Consider the following 13,663-nt stretch of genomic DNA (forward strand, 5'->3'; position numbering starts at 1 on the left):
TGCTTGGGGCGGCCAATGGAAAGGGGCAGCACGTCCAGGTCTTTGGCAGCAATTTAGTAGTGGGTCCCTCAGCCCCTCTCTTCCTCTTTGAGCTGCGGCCGAAGTGCCACCAAAGAGGAAGAGAGGGGATGAAGGACCTGCTGCCGAATTGCCACAGACGAATGAAGTAGCAAGACTGAGCTGTCGCTGATCGGCTTTATCTTTTTTTTTTTTTTTTCCCCACTTCGCCGCTTAGGGCGGCAAAATAGCTGGAGCTGGCCTTGGAACTCACCCAGTCATCACACAATCTTATTTTTTGTAATCCTGTGAAACCCGTAAGCCTCTCCCTTGATTTGTCTCTCCTTCACTCATTGTGTCATGGCTAAACTCTGGGTTGTGAGCCCTTCAGCACAGGGACAGTGTCTTCCTGTATGTGTGGATCATAGATTGCACATTGTGGGCACTACCAGAATATCAATACTAATTTCTTAAGCTGAAAGGGACTACTTAAATAAAGCTATGTATACATTTCATTACAAAACCACACAAATTTGCTTGGATTCTGATAAGAACTAGGAAAGAAAAACTAGCTAGGTTTCATGCAAAACCTTTTGACACCCATAAATCCTTCACAGAAATTGGAAGCAAAGCACTTTGTGATATCTGGACAGTTGGACTCATTTCAAAACTCAATTTCATGCTTTTGTTTTGGAGTACATGTAAAACTTCCTGCTAAATGTCATGTGGTATAGGTGACGTGAATTACAACGTGCATGAGCGAGAGAGAGACTGGGCCTACCTCACATAATCCTAAGGGTCAGCCATATGATTTGCTCTCTCAGCAAACAGCTTTGTTTAACTGATCTCTGTAATTCCAAAAACCACCCCAAAAGAATGTCAAATGTACTGTTTTTGGATATCGAAGCAGAATTATTATAGACCAGATCTTGCTCACCTGCGGTAAATCTCAACAGGGGGTTGCTGAGCGGTTCCAGAGAAGAAAACTCCATGAGGATTTTCTCATGCAGTTTTTTTCCCTAATAGTTTAGTTGCGGGTGGAATTTGACCCCACTCGCCGCCACCAGCCCTACACAGTATATAGGCTGTGGAATCTATGTCCAAACTTTGTGAGAGAGGATAGGGAGGCCAGGGCCTCTCTACAGCTTTGCGCCAGGGCAGCTCTGCCCCAATCTTTGACCTGCCCAGGGCATGGCTGCCCTGGGATATTGCAGAACAGATGATGCACCCCAGACTGTGTTACCTTTCTTGTCCAATCTCCATGGCACTGGAGAGGATGATGTGTCGCTTCCCTTCCCCTTTTTCTCCCCATGTTTCTCCAGTAAGCCTGTCTACTTTTTTACCAGTCCACAGACCAGCAGGGAGGCTACTGAGGGTTGCCAGGGAGGTGGGGGATGCTGCTGGGGAGATGGTTGATCAGCCTCTTATATAGATATGGGGAGAGATCCAGGCATGGAAGCACGTGCATGAACTGGGGATACAATCTCCTCTCCATCTTTATGTAGATAAAGAACCTAGCAGGAAAAGGAGGGGAACCTTTTGTTTCTCTTTTTCCTTGGCAAAAAGGTTTATATAGCCCCCTGAAGAGCCTCTGAAGAAAAATATTTTATATGTACAAAGTATTAACTGTTGTCATTAGTGTTAGGCAGGCCTCTGGCCTGTGCACAGAACTCAGTAATTTAAATATACAAAATTTTAATGCAGCATTAAGGTTGGGAGTAACTTAATTTGGTTTGTTGCGAAGCCCAGAGAAGCTTCTTGTCATACTTACTAACGATAGTGTTAGTTACTATATTCAGTCTCTAGCTCAACTATTTTTTATTTTATTTTGTGCAAAAATTATATATATATAATATAGTGTTTGTAAAATTCATCTCCAGGCAAGATGAAGTGGTCCCATTATTTTCCTTTGTGTCACAGTGTCATATTATGTGCTGGCATGGTAACTCCCTGTAGTTTAAAACAACTGTGGATTTGGGACTCTGGATGATAAAACCTTGGGCTATCTTTAAGAGAGTGAGAGCCCATTATGACATTCTATACCTTGGAAGAGCATGCTGTAACTCCCATATTCCTCATTTTCATGTAATCATGGTCTTTATGTATAAAGCATGCCTTGTAAGGCATCAGGGGAAAGGTTATGATCTGCTGAAAGTCATTTCTCTCTCCATAAAGTATATGTGTATCATTAATGCATATGAAGTTATGAGAATTGTGTAGTATGGTTGTCACTAAAACATGCTGTAAATTGGGGAATCAGCCAGATATTAACTCCACAGAGGTAACAGCAAGGAAAGTAACCAACACCCGGGCGAGGTGTCAAACAACCCATCAACAGCCATTGTCCAGCAAAGGGGCTACAATGCCATGACTCACGTGCATGAGGCCATACCAGGGGAATTGCTCAGCCTTGCTTGAAAAGACTTAGTAATGCTCACCTGACTCTGAAAGGGCGGGGGGAAGAGGGGGTGGCAAAGCCAAGAGGGAAGAAAGGACATGATAAAAGGAAGAGACGTTTGAAATGTTCTCTCTTTTCCACCTACATCTACAGTCACCACACCAAGCGACTGAAGCACTGATCAAAGCAGAGAGCCTGGCTGAAGAGAAATCAATTAGGCTGTGGTGAGAAGCATCTAAGTTTGTAAGGGCACTGAAAGTGTTAAGATCAGCTTAGAATGTGTTTTGCTTTTATTTCATTTGACCAAATCTGACTTGTTATGGTTTGACTTAGAATCACTTAAAATCTATCTTTATAGTTAATAAGTTTATTTGTTTATTCTATCTGAAGCAGTGCATTTGGTTTGAAGTGTGTAAGATACTCTCCTTGGGAGAACAAGCCTGGTACATATTAATTTCTTTGCTTAATTGGCAAACTCATATAAACTTGCAGCATTCAGCGGGCATAACTGGACACTGCAAGGTGAAGATTCCTATGGTTGTGTCTGGGACTGGAGTACTGGCTAGTGTCATTCAATTTCACAGTCCAAACAGCATCTTCCAGAGGTTGCACGAGAACAGCCCAGGAGAGAGGATTCTTACAGTAGAGCAGGGTAAGGCTGGCTCTCAGAGTCAAGACTTGGAGTGACCTAGCAGATCACCAGTCCAGATAACACCACAGGGGAAGGTCACACCCATGTAATCTAAACTTTCTTGAACACCATAGATTTGAAAGTTCAGCTCAGACTTAAGCAGTACTAGGGGTTCACATTCAGTTTAGACAAAAGAGACCAGAAAGAAAAAAAATTCAATTTAAAACAGTGAAAAATAAAGCAGACAGTGGGAAAGAGTGGAAAACAAATAGAAAGAGATTGTAATAGAGAGAGAGAAAGAGGCAAAAAGGGAAAGAAAAACTCTACTAAAACATTTGTCATAAGCTACCCAGCCACCCTCCCACCCTTAGTTTTCAAGGAAAGTTTTTTATCTCTAATTTGCAGCAATGACTTGCAGATCACATACTCAAATTACAATTTCTATCTGCAAGTCCTGAAAACTCAACCCACTGAATGTAAAGTCTTTCTTTCTCACATGCCATCCCCAGTAACAGAGATTTTGCACGTCAAATTATGCTGCTTTCCATGGGGTTACAGAGATATCACTGAGGGCAAAATTTTATCTGCAGGCTCATTTATTACTGAGATGAAACACAAACACAAAAATACCATTTTGATGTTTACTTCCCATGTTGAATTTTCAGGGCCAACTGTGGGGTGAGGGAGAGGTGAATGTGACGGGTTGGATCACAGAAACCCCCTTGGGAGCTGCCAACTGATGTGCCAGTTTTCCCTGCCAGCTCCTGTTTTCTGCTCCTGTTTTCCCTGCCAGCTCAGGTGTCCAGCACCCTGTGTTGCTGAACCAGCCACTCCATTTGCTCCAACAAAGACCCAGGGTATGAATTACTTGCCCCAAAGCTGCAGGTTTACCTGAAAACAGCTCACAGAAGTGTGCTTGTCTTTAACACTCAGATGCCCAACTCCCAATGGGGTCTAAACCCAAATAAATCCGTTTTACCCTGTATAGAGCTTATGCAGGGTAAACTCATAAATTGTTCGTCCTCTATAATACTGATAGCGAGATATGGACAGTTGTTTGCTCCCCCCCAGGCATTAATACATACTCTGAGTTAATTAATAAGTAAAACATGATTTTATTAAATACAGAAAGTAGGATTTAAGTGGCTCCAAGTAGTAACAGACAGAACAAAATAAGTCATCAAGCAAATAAAATAACATATGCAAATCTATGTCTATCAAACTGAATACAGATAAGATCCTCACCAGTTCCAGAATGCTCCCTTTTAGCCTGGATCCAGCAATCACTCATACTACTTTGTTCCAGTTTCTTCCAAGTATCCTGGGGCGGGGGGCAGATGCTCCCTCTTTAACCAGCTGAAGACCAAATGGAGGGGTCTCCCAGGGGTTTAAATAGACTTTCTCTTGTGGGTGGAGACCCCCCTCACTCCTATGCAAAGTCTAGCTCCAGGATGGAGTTTAGGAGTCACCTGGGCAAATCACATGTCCACACATGACTCTCAGTCTTTACAGGCAGAAGCCATTGTCCACGTGGTATCTTGTATGTCTCCAGGAAGACTTCTTATGTGGATTGGAGTATTCCAAGATCCATTGTTTCTCAAGTGCTTCCTGATCGAGTACTTAACCTTGCGAATTCCTTCCTAAAGAAGCTGACCAAATGCCTCACAAAGCTTGCTTGATTTCTAAGTAAGTATACAGACAATATTCTTAACCTCAAGTACAAAATGATATATGTGTACAAATAGGATGAATAGATATAGTAGACCATAACTTTTACAGAGGTATGTTACATGGCACAGGCAGCACAAAATATATTCCAGTTATGTCATATTCCCATAAAGCATTATGGGGTACAGCATCACAGTGAAGAAAAGACAATTTTACTTGAAAATTCTTCCAAGTTGATACAAAACCAATGAGACACAAACATGGAATCCACAATGCTGTTTTTAGATATGTATTTCTAAGTAATAAGGGCATTTTGAGGTTCCATATTGATAGTATCTCACTAATTTCAACATTTTGATTTATTTCTAATTTCTAGTCCAGGGATCGACAACCTTTGGCATGCTGCCTACCAGGGTAAACACCCTGGTGGGCCGGGCCAGTTTGTTTACCTGCCTCGTCTGCAGGTTCGGCCGATCACGGCTCCCAGTGGCTGCAGTTCGCCGCTGCAGGCCAATAGGGGCGGCAGAAAGCAGCGGCCAGCACATCCCTTGGCCCATGCCGCTTCCCATAGCCCCCATTGGCCTGCAGCAGCAAACTGCGGCCACTGGGAGCCACGATCAGCCGAACCTGCAGAAGCGACAGGCAAACAAACTGGCCCGGCCCACCAGGGTGCTTACCCTAGCAGGCTGCATGCCAAAGGTTACTGATCCCTGTTCTAGTCCAACAAACTCTCCCTGGACTCTGACAGTCAAGCTGGTTTCTTTCCATCTCTTATAACACAGTTTGTGCAGGCAAAATTATACACTCAGATAATCTGACAACTGTACAGGTGTATGTCATCAGTGACACTTCTGTGACCTCTCTTAAAGCCAGTGTACAGCTATTCCAGAGTTCAGTTTGTCCTTTAGAACTTTTATTGTGTGTGCAGATCCAGAAGTCAGAAAGAGGCCAGCATGACTGCCAAATCCCATGGTGAGTTTGCAGGGGCCAATGTCATATTTCTGAGAAAAAAAACAAACAAACGTGCAAAGTGAGCAAATTTGCCAGGAAATAAATGCCTATAGAACCCTACGTCATTATTCACTTTTTAAGGTAGAACTTCATTTAAAGTGAAACTTAAAGGGTGCACAAACCAGAATGACATATTTTTTATCTAAACTCTTCTGAACCCAAACTGGTAATTTTTTGATAGCACCAATGACAAATATCACCAGATTTTGCACCTTACAGGGTTTTAAAGCCTGTGGCAGCTTTTAAAGTTCTGGCTAGTTTAAATCAAGTTTCACTGATTGATGGCTAAGAACCTGAAATTCATTAAGCCTTTAGATTTACCAGTTCCTCAGCTTTGCCAACTCTCTCAGTGACAGGAAAAACAGTTAGAGGAGAAACACATGAAGAGTTCTACTTCAGTGAGCTATGAGGGAGTGAGAGGGACTGAACTGTAAGCATATGTGTGTGCTTCAGCTTGGAACGTACATGTACCAGAGACAGACAGAAAGAGTATACATTTCCCTGAATTATCAAATTAGAAAACAGACCCTCTCTCCCAAAGTCATGGGAATCAAATAAAGCTCATGGGTTTTATACCAGCCTCGTGCTTTTTTAATGTCCGTCTCCTGATTCGTACATTTTCCTGCTTGGCAGTAACACAGGAAGTTCATACAGGAAAACACCTCAGAAACTCACGGGGAGGGAGTCATTTCCTAAGCTTAGAATAAAGTGGCTTCCAGAAGATGGTACTTTTGGAAGTGACAGCAGAAAATTAGCTTGCATTAAACAAACATCACGTGCTAGGAAATAATATAGTACAAGGGACCTAGCTGTGCTTCCTTCTCCACCACCTCCACCATGATTAGGCAATTTGTGGTGTGAGTTCTAAAACTGTTTGCACTTCGTAGGTTCAGTGACACTGTATCTCAGTGAATGCAAAGAACGATGGCTTTAGTTCTTAGTCTCCCATACTTTGTCACTGTAATAAATGACCATTGACAGCTTTTACTTCTGTACAGATTTTACAGAAGATTGAAATCTTTAATGAAAAACACATAAATCACAGAAAACAATTTCAATCTAATTTGCCTCCAGGCAATTCAGGCAGTAATTTTTATTGACCTTAAAGATTTTTTTTAAAAAGGTGTTAAGCTAATGGCATTAATAAAGTGTTATCATCATTAATGTTTCCTTGTAATTCTGCAGGGCAAATAGCTAGTAGCTCATTGACATTAAAAGTCTCTGTGATTTGATTCGGTCTCCCAGACTTGAAGGATACGATTAAATTAGTTTCTACAGAAAAGATGGCTACTCTGTTCCTCTGGTTCCTTTCCTCCCCCTGACAACTAGACTCAATGCCAGCATTGAGTCTTATGCATCTCATGTGAACTCCATTGTGCAAAGTTTCAAAAGTCAGTAGTGTCAGAAAGAACCTCATGTGCTTATAAATAAATTCACAGATTAATTTGCTATCAGTTTTGAACAATTAGGGTTTCTGAGCTCAGTCATTCTTCTAAAAATATTTATTGAAAAATGAAATCTGGTTAGAAGAAAGGGTTAAACATCCTGCAAAATGAATAACCCACAGAAGAGGTATAAGGAGATAATGTTTGTGGTTTTATGTATTTACATAGGTATTGTAGGGAGGACAATGTAATCAACAGTCCCTGTCTATGCTGTATTCTGATAATTCAGAGGTCAAAAGAACATCCTGTCATGTAAATGAATTGTAAACATGGGATATTTCAGTATTCATCTCTCTTTGAAATGTACTGTGAATGGTGGAGGAACAAGCAAATGGCATTATGTTAATTCATATAGCTAAGTACCAGTGATGGATCTCCTTCAAAGTCATCCTAATTACCTTTCCTTCCCTGAAGAATTCCAACTTGTCAAAAGACATGAAATTGTATAAAAGATCCTTGGGTCCTGATTCTGTCATCTCAGATCTGCTTAGACTTCATCAGGAGAAGTTTGAATCACAAGACTGAGGTCTAAGTTATGCTGATTCGCATAAGTGCTGACTCTGGGGCTGGAGCGCCCACAGGGAAAAATTAGTGGGTGCTCTGCACCCACTGGCAACCAAACTCCCATCACCCCCCATCATATTTCCCCTACTTCCCCCCCAAGCATGCTGCATCCCCGCTCCTCCACCTACCTCCCAGTGCTTCCATCCGGCTGATGCCAAACAGCTGTTTGGCGGCATGCTGGGAGGGAGGGGAGAAGCGGAAATGTGACACGCTAAGGGGAGGAGGTGGAGAAGAGGCGGGGCAGGGACGGGGACTTGGGGAAGGGGGTGGAATGGGGGTGGAGACTTTGGGGAAGGGATGGAATGGATGCAGGGAGGGCAGTGCAGGGGCAGGTCAGGGGGGTAGAGCACCCACTGGGAACAGTGTAAGTTGGCACCTATACTGGTATGCCCTGAATATGAGATTTGGACATTGGACTATAACCTATGAACTGAATTCTAAGGGAACTCTTTGCAACTACGAAGCTCACCATCTCTGCTATGAATCTGGACTTCAGTTAGTTGAACTCATGTCTGTATGTGTATTGATCTTTTAACCATACTCTCTCTTTTTTGTTTTTTAAATAAATTTTAGTTTAGTTAAAAAGAATTAACTATAGCATATATTTGGGTAAGACCTGAAACATTCATTAACCTGGGAGGTAATGTTTCCAATCCTTTGGAATTGGTAGAACCTTTTCTTTTATATAATGAAAGAAGATTTACAGAAACTTTCATCATATTTGACGTGGGTACCTGGATGGAGGCCTGAGGCTGGATCACTTTAAGGGAACTGTGTTGTTTGGACTTCTGAATAACCAGTATGGTAATAAAGAAGCTGTTTTATGCTGGCTTGGTGAATCTAAGTATGGGAATATCCACCAGCTTTATGGGGATTGTCTGCCCCATTCTTTGCAGTTCACCCTAACTGAGTGACCATAGGTGGCTGACCACTAGGACCATGGTCACAGCAGATATTATTTTCTTTACCTCATATTTTAAATCATTTTTATAATAAATAAAAATGTTACATTAGCTATGGTACCTTTTGTCGTAAAAGATCCCCAAACTCTTTATAAATGCTAAATCATGGAGTAATTGAAACCACTAAATTTGTTGATGTCACTAAAGTCCTTACCTAGCATTGTTGATGATCGCATATATTTTCAGAAGTCCTTGATTAGACTACTTTCATTTATGTGCCTAAGTACCAATAGACAAGCATAAGCCCACAAAAGCTTATGCTCAAATAAATTTGTTAGTCTCTAAGGTGCCACAAGTACTCCTGTTCTTATTGCAGAATAGCTGGTCTAGAAAAAAATAATTATTTTTAAAAGTAATGAACACTTGAAAGTCATGTACTGATAATTCATAGCAGCATTTTGCAGAGATGGAATGGCATAAAGATAGTATTTTCTTTGTTGATAGATGATGTCATCTTATGTTCAGATAAAGATCAAGGGTGAATTCCTGACACAACCGAAGTCAATGGCAAAGCTCCTATTTACTTCAGTGGAGCCAGGATTTCATCTGTTGATATTCTAAGATCCACCATCTGCCTTTGATAGCATTGATCATGAGATGTTGCTGACTTGCCTGTGGCCCATAGCGGGCATAAATAGGCTGCACTTTGGATATCTCTCTTTTTTGCTGAGTATTTCTGCTCATTATCCCCAAAGATGATGTCATAGGTCTATCACATGGGGCCATTGGGAAGTTATTTCCTTAGTTTGTTTCTTAATTTTTCAGTTTGTGACCCTAGCTGCTGTGAAATGAGCATTTGAGCTGCAGTGACCAGGACAATTTTCTTTCATGGCCAGGAGATGGCAACTTTTTCTTTTATATGTAACTCTTCTGCCAGGTGGAGTTGGCAGCAACCAAGGTCAGGTTCAATATCTAATTGTTCTTTTTCAACAATACAACATAGAACCAGCTTGAGCCTCCCCTCATAACATGAAAAAATTACACACCATCCCTGGCGCATCTAAGAGGCAATACTTCCCCTCTCACAAGCAAAGAGTCTGAGTGTTGAAAAGAAATTTTTAATGGAAGGTGGGAAGTCCCCTGGCATTAATTAGGGAAAATGCCACTAGCAGGATTCATGATCTGCACTGGCTGCCTATTTGTTTCCAGATGAAATTTAAAACGTTTGGTTTTTGACTTGTGTATCCATTTATAGCTTGGGATGAGTCTACATGAGAGTCACCTCTGTGCTTTTTCCACACAGCCACCTTTGCAGTTAGCAGAGGGCTTCAAGCTTTAACCGAGGGGGTTCCAAAGAGAGGAGGCCTCTGCTGTAGAATTCACGCCCAAGTTCACTTGTTCCAAACTCTGTCTTTGTTTTTTGGTTTTGTATTTTTAAGGTCATGCTATTTGTAGGTAGGTGAGATAATGTTTGGCCTTCAAATTTATTGTTGGTTGGTTATTTTCTTGCTCCATAGATGAGAATGAAGGACTCATAGAAACAGTAGCTTAACATATGTTTAAAAAAAAAAAAAGAGTGTAGAGTATTGGATGAGGTGATGGTCACCCCAAGGAGCTAGATTCTGAACAGTATTGCAGCCCTTTGATTGGAGGAGCTGAGAGATTTTTCAGTGTTGGATATATATTTTCAAAAAGTAAAATATTAGTGTAGAATGAATTCTAAGCCTGCCTTTATTGATGAGTAAGGCTGCGAGTTTGTCATGGAAGCCACGGATTCTGTGACTTTCCAGGATCTACATGACTTCTGCAATAGCCAGTGCGGCTGGCCCAGGGGCCACCTGAGCAGCTTGGGCAGCCCCTGGGCCAACCACACCAGCCGCTGCAGGGGCAGTCTCAGGCCACTGCTCCCCCAGCAGCAGAAGTTTGGGTGCGTGTGGGAGGGGGCTCAGGGATGGGGCACAGGAGAGGGTGATGGCTCTGGGAAGTGCTTACCTTGAGGAGTGCATGCCAGCCCTGTCAAATCCCATCCCAGCAATAGTGGGAGTCCTAGCCCCCCCCCGAGCACCTGCAGCGCTCCCCAGACCCCCCCCAAGCACCTGTGGTGCTCCCCGAGTGCCATCCCCCCACAAGCACTCCCCACCCAAGATTTAGTCAGGGGTATATAGTACAAGTCATGGACAGGTCACAGGCACTAAACAAAAATTCACAGCCTGTGACCTGTCCATGTCTTTTACTAAAAATACCTGTGACTAAAATGTAGCCTTATTGATGAGGTATAACACAACTGCTCTTGTTAAACAGAGACAGTTTCTATGTCCATAACCTACCTTATCTTGCCAATGCACTTTTGTTTGTGCATCAGTATCAACTGAGGCCAGCACAGTTGTTACAGAGCCAGAAGGGGGAGCACAAGTACAGCATATTGAGCCAAATTCTACCTTCCTCTACCTACATCTCTCACTGAAGTCAGTATAAGTTATATCCCTGTTTCCAGAGCCAGAATTTGCCCCATTTTGTTTATGTGCAGGAAGGTCTGCCAAACTAGTGGCTATACATTTTATTTTAGCATCTCTTTGTCATGAAGTTGTAGATTACAATCAAACAAAGATTTTTTTTTTCTGATTACATTGTAACAGCTTTAATGTAATGTTTGGACTTAAAATGTTCACATTGTCATGTCATGTAATGCTGACTCCATGGGTGCTCCAGCCCTGGAGTACCCCCGGAAAAAAATTAGGGGTGCTTAGCACCCACTGGAAGCCAGCTTCCCCCCAGAGCCTCCCTCCTGCCATGATCAGCTATTCCATTGCATGCAGGAGGTGCTGGCGAGAGAAGGGAGAGGAGCGGGGACAAGGTGTGCTTGGGAAGAAGGGGCAGAACTGGGTGGGAAGTAGTGGAGCGTTGTTGACCCGTCCTGCTGGGCGATGTTGCGGGTGGGGGGAATCTCTGTTCAGATCCAGGGACTGAGTCTCTGCTGAGCCCTACGGATGGGAAGCCGCGACCCTTTCTGAGCCAGCGTGGCTCAGGAACAAGGGGGGCGCGTATCCGAATGGAGGAGCTGGGCCATTGGCTTCAACCACTGCCACCAACAAAGGGCGTGTTCCCAACCGCCCGGTGTGGGCTAGAGCAGGGGCATCCCACTCGCTCGGTGGCCAGGGCCGCGTTACCTGCCATGCTGGGGGCTGAGCAGAGCGTGTCAAGCTCACCGGGAAAAGGGCAGCTTTGCACACCTGTCAGAGAACAGCATGTGCCTCCAGGGCCAGCGAAGCTAAAGATCTTATTGTCAATAAAGTAAATGCATTTTGTGAGCCCTCTCTTCTTCTCTCCAGTCATGTGCCCCTCTGGGCAACCTCCCCCCCACCCCCGCCACCCCCCAGTGCTGCTCTGAGGAGGAGGGGCTGGGAAGCAATCCTTCCATGACATTGGCAGCAGGACTTCTGGGTTCTATTCCCAGCTATTCCACTGGGACCTTGAGCAAGTCCCTTCCCCCTCTCTGCCTCCAATTTCCTCCTCTGACATGGGAAGAATGGTCCTTCCCTGCTAGACAGAGCCCTGACATGGCAGGAGATCCCAGACTGTGCCCTAGAGAGTCAAAAGCCTCCCGGTTCCCAGCTTTAACTGGGGTCCCTTCGCTGTCTCCACTCAGCCCTGACCCCCCAGAAAGAACAGGGCAGCCTATTCCAGACCAGCCTGGCCCATCCTGCCGCAGCTTCCCACCGACGTATCCGCCGATCTTTCTGATCCTTTGGGCACATTGTAGAAGGCTTTAAAATGACACAAACTGGGAGCAAAGGGAAAGTTGAAGAGAACTCACTGACACGGTGTTTAGAGCTTTGGGTTGCAGCTGCCGCCCAGGAAGTGGTTGCGACTGTGTCTAGAGATTGCTGCAACCCCACCCAGAGGCTCTGAGAAGCAGACCTCACAGCTCCTCTCAGGCAAACCGAAAGGCACACAAGCTGTAGGAAGCCGAGCTGAGCAGCGTTGGGTGACGTCTGTCGTTGAGGATCTGGCTGTTTGGGAGCCTGCGGGGATTGTGAACCCCAACCCCGGGCATAGCAGTTGTTTCTAGGGTATTTGCTGGGATGTGTGGTTTCTGGTGCAGGTTGTGGTGTGGTGTGTGATGGAGAGAAGGGTAGAAAACCTTAATAGGTTTTAAGCCCAGAAAGGATCACCGTGATCCCAAGTCCAGGGGTGGCCAAACTTACCAATCATCTTCAGAAGTTCAAGAACCAGGCACACCCGCTCGGCACTTCTGCCCTGCGGCAGGGTTGGGGGGGCTTGGGGTTTCAGCCCCACAGGGAGCACCTGCCGATACTGAAGCCCAGCCCTACAGGAGGCACCTGCTGGGTTCAGAAGTCCCTAGACCAGGGGTTCTCAAACTGGAGGTCAGAACCCCTAAGGGGGTTGTGAAGTTATTATGTGGGGGGGGGGTCATGAGCTGTCAGCCTCCACCCCAAAACCTGCTTTGCTTCCAGCATTATTAATGTTAAATATATTAAAAAGTGTTTTTTAATGTATAAGGGGGGGGTCACACTCAGAGACTTGCTATGTGAAAGAGGTCACCAGTACAAAAGTTTGAGAACCACTGCCCTAGACTTCCCCCCCACCCCAAGGCAGAAGCCCCTAGCCCCACCATCTGCCACAAGGCAGAAGCCCTGAGCTCCCCCCAGCCCAGTCTGGTAGGTGCAGAATGGAGGGGCTCCATGAGCCACACTTTAACTGTAAAAGAGTGGCCTGTGAGCTGCAGCGGTGCCACCCCTGGGGTAGACCATAGGACTTAATTCTTAGAGCACGTATTTTAGGAAATACATTGAAACAATTCCCAGACTGCAAAAGAAATGAGCAGAGTTCAGTGACTAGTAATGCTGCGTTTCTAGGGCGACTTCTTTTTTGTGTGCACAGAACTCAAAGTGCATGTTGCAGCCATTTTACAGATGTGGAAACTGAGGCCTAGATCAGGGAAAGTGACTCACCCCAAAATCATGCAGTGAGTCAGTGGCAGAACTGGGAATGGAATCCAGACTTTCAGGCATTTCCCCCCCCCCCC

At 44.4% G+C, this 13,663-nt stretch overlaps 1 long non-coding RNA gene across 2 annotated transcripts in view; it reads left to right on the forward strand.

Annotated features, from left to right (window-relative positions):
• Positions 1-2,485: 2,485 nt before the first annotated feature.
• LOC142045897 (uncharacterized) overlaps positions 2,486-13,663 on the forward strand; it is a 75,059-nt gene continuing 63,881 nt past the window's right edge. The window contains exons 1-2 of one of the 2 annotated variants that reach the window (XR_012654804.1): positions 2,486-2,619; positions 3,692-4,712. This is a non-coding gene — a long non-coding RNA (uncharacterized LOC142045897). Of the gene's footprint in view, positions 4,713-13,663 lie in introns of both variants that reach the window. The other variant, XR_012654803.1, reaches the window with a different exon arrangement.

Source organism: Chelonoidis abingdonii, chromosome 1, assembly GCF_003597395.2.
Source record: "Chelonoidis abingdonii isolate Lonesome George chromosome 1, CheloAbing_2.0, whole genome shotgun sequence".
NCBI lineage: Eukaryota > Metazoa > Chordata > Testudines > Testudinidae > Chelonoidis > Chelonoidis abingdonii.